Source organism: Schistocerca nitens, chromosome 4 (assembly GCF_023898315.1).
Source record: "Schistocerca nitens isolate TAMUIC-IGC-003100 chromosome 4, iqSchNite1.1, whole genome shotgun sequence".
In the NCBI taxonomy this organism is placed as follows: Eukaryota; Metazoa; Arthropoda; class Insecta; order Orthoptera; family Acrididae; genus Schistocerca; species Schistocerca nitens.
This window is the reverse complement of record NC_064617.1, coordinates 642,463,336-642,466,723: the sequence shown is the minus strand read 5'-3', so window position 1 is coordinate 642,466,723 and position 3,388 is coordinate 642,463,336. Positions and strand designations below refer to the sequence as shown.

General features: G+C 48.1%; 1 pseudogene; it reads right to left on the bottom strand.

The window, feature by feature from the left end:
• Positions 1–915: 915 nt before the first annotated feature.
• LOC126254216 (5S ribosomal RNA) lies at positions 916–1,033 on the bottom strand (annotated as a pseudogene).
• Between the last annotated feature and the right edge of the window lie 2,355 nt (positions 1,034–3,388).

Genomic DNA, 3,388 nt, shown 5'->3' with positions numbered 1-3,388 from the left:
CCGGTCGCAGGTCGACGGGCACGTGCACCTTCCGCCGACCACTGGCGACAACATCGATGTACTGTGGAGACCTCACGCCCCACATGTTGAGCAATTCGGCGGTACGTCCACCCGGCCTCCCGCATGCCCACTATACGCCCTCGCTCAAAGTCCGTCAACTGCACATACGGTTCACGTCCACGCTGTCGCGGCATGCTACCAGTGTTAAAGACTGCGATGGAGCTCCGTATGCCACGGCAAACTGGCTGACACTGACGGCGGCGGTGCACAAATGCTGCGCAGCTAGCGCCATTCGACGGCCAACACCACGGTTCCTGGTGTGTCCGCTGTGCCGTGCGTGTGATCATTGCTTGTACAGCCCTCTCGCAGTGTCCGGAGCAAGTATGGTGGGTCTGACACACCGGTGTCAATGTGTTCTTTTTTCCATTTCCAGGAGTGTATTAAAGATCACACAGCTCTCCGAAAGCCGGGCGCGTACCACAGTCCATACGGTTGTGGTATTTTCCACGTGGGGCCGAGTATTAGAACAGTCAGTGGCAGATGTAAGGAACATCAGCGACACGCCCGATTAAAACGACCAAACAAATCAGCTGCCGCCGAGCACTGCCTCGAATGTAATCACCAAATGAAGGACAATGAGATTAGTATGGTAGTACAAAAGCAGAGATTCCAGGACAACATAATTAAGAAGTCTATCGAAATAACTCCTCCACCTGAACAGACCGTGAAGGCCGAACGGTATCGACCGGCCGCCGTGCCGTCGTCAGGCCACAGGCGTCGCTGGATGTGGATATGGAGGGGCATGTGGTCCGCACACCGCTCTCCCGGCCGTATGTCAGTTTACGAGACCGGAGCCGCCACTTCTCAATCAGGTAGTTCCTCAGTTTGTCTCACAAGGGCTGAGTTCACCCCGCTTGCCAACAGCGCTCGGCTCACCGGATGGTCACCCATCCAAGAGATAGCCCAGCCCGACAGTGCTTAACTTCGGTGATCTGACGGGAACCGGTGTTACCACTGTTGCAAGGCCGTTGGCTGTATCGAAATAAGGTTTTCGGAAAAACACAATGAACAGTGACGAAGATTTCAATTTAAACGAGGTCTGGTGTCCGGTACTCATTTTATTATAATCTTGGTCGCCATCACATCAGTCAGAGTTGATAAACGGGGGGAGGGTGTGAGCCGCACGGAAATCACTGTGGACCCCTAAAGAAGCAAAACAGTATCGAAGGGCGTAGTGGATCACATGATATCCTGCGAACCATGGATGAAGGGTATCAGACGGATGCCATATTGACTTCCGGAAAGCGTTTGACTCGGTGCCCCACTGCAGACTCCTAACTAAGGTACGAGCATATGGGATTGGTTCCCAAGTATGAGAGTGGCTCGAAGACTTCTTAAGTAATAGAACCTAGTACGTTGTCCTCGATGGTGAGTGTTCATCGGAGGCGAGGGTATCATCTGGAGTGCCCCAGGGAAGTCTGGTAGGTCCGCTGTTGTTTTCTATCTACATAAATGATCTTTTGGATAGGGTGAATAGCAATGTGCGGCTGTTTGCTGATGACGCTGTGGTTTACGGAAAGGTGTCGTCGTTGAGTGACTGTAGGAGGATACAAGATGACTTGGACAGGATTTGTGATTGATGTAATGAATGGCAGCTAACTCTAAATATAGATAAATGTAAATTAATGCAGATGAATAGGAAAAAGAATCCCGTAATGTTTGAATACTCCATTAGTAGTGTAGCGCTTGACACAGTCACGTCGATTAAATATTTGGGCGTAACATTGCAGAGCGATATGAAGTGGGACAAGCATGTAATGGCAGTTGTGGGGAAGGCGGATAGTCGTCTTCGGTTCATTGGTAGAATTTTGGGAAGATGTGGTTCATCTGTAAAGGGGACCGCTTATGTAACACTAATACGACCTATTCTTGAGTACTGCTCGAGCGTTTGGGATCCCTATCAGGTCGGATTGAGGGAGGACATAGAAGCAATTCAGAGGCGGGCTGCTAGATTTGTTACTAGTAGGTTTGATCATCACGCGAGTGTTACGGAAATGCTTCAGGAACTCGGGTGGGAGTCTCTGGAGGAAAGGAGGCGTTCTTTTCGTGAATCGCTACTGAGGAAATTTAGAGAACCAGCATTTGAGGCTGACTACAGTACAGTTTTACTGCCGCCAACTTATATTTCGCGGAAAGACCACCAAGATAAGAGAGATTAGGTCTCGTACAGAGGCATTTAGGCAGTCATTTTTCCCTCGTTCTGTTTGGGAGTGGAACAGGGAGAGAAGATGCCAGTTGTGGTACGAGGTACCCTCCGCCACGCACCGTATGGTGGATTGCGGAGTATGTATGTAGATGTAGATGTAGATGGATTTCGGGAGTCGAATTCAGCTATAAGTAGCGGCGCGAGACGGACAATAGTTCACGGCTCGAGTACAATAAGCGAGTGTATGTAGCGGCAGAATTCACAGCACCTGAAGGACATATCTGGATACTACGTCGAAATGTGCATAAGACGGAAGCAAGAACTCGTCCGTACACCCGAAAGCTCACCATTAATCAATCGCTCCGAGAAAACCTAAGATCACAACTGTACTGTCGAAATCGACTTGCGTGTTACTAAGAGTGAGTGCTTATGGGGAGGCGTAGACCAGAGGTTCCGAACCTTTCTGAGACCATTACCCCTTAGTGCCATCAGATATTAGCTAGTGCCCATCCCCCACCCCCACCATCATCCACATTAGGACCTCACAAAACTTTAGAATGAAAAATAATTTTCTTTGAACACTAGTTTTAAAATATTCAAAGAAAAATGTTACTAGCATTTAGTTTTTTGAAGTGTTATATTAAATCACGAACTAATGAGTCAATGAGTCCGTTGATATTTCTTTCTAACAACGATTTTTTTAATATAGAATGATGAAGCAATTCTTAGTGCATCACAGGAGCTACCTGTAAACCCTACTCACAATAGAAGACTAATTATCCACTTTAAGGGCACATACGTGTTACAAAATATTCTGTATCTGCACCAATCCTTTCTCTAGCAACACTTGTTTCAAAAAAATGGCTCTTAGCACTATGGGACTTAACTGCTGCGGTCGTCAGTCCCCTAGAACTTAGAACTACTTAAACCTAACTAACCTAAGGACATCACACACATCCATGCCCGAGGCAGGATTCGAACCTGCGACGGTAGCTGCCACGCGGTTCCAGACTGTAGCGCCTAGAACCGCTTGGCCACTCCGGCAGGCTCACTTGTTTCGCTCGCACTCTGCACCACCATTTAAATTCAACCACCGTAAACGTTTGCACTGCACTTACTGTTTGTAATCACTTGACTGATGGAATCCTTACTTCTGAAATGCTAGAACTTCGAAGACTTCAG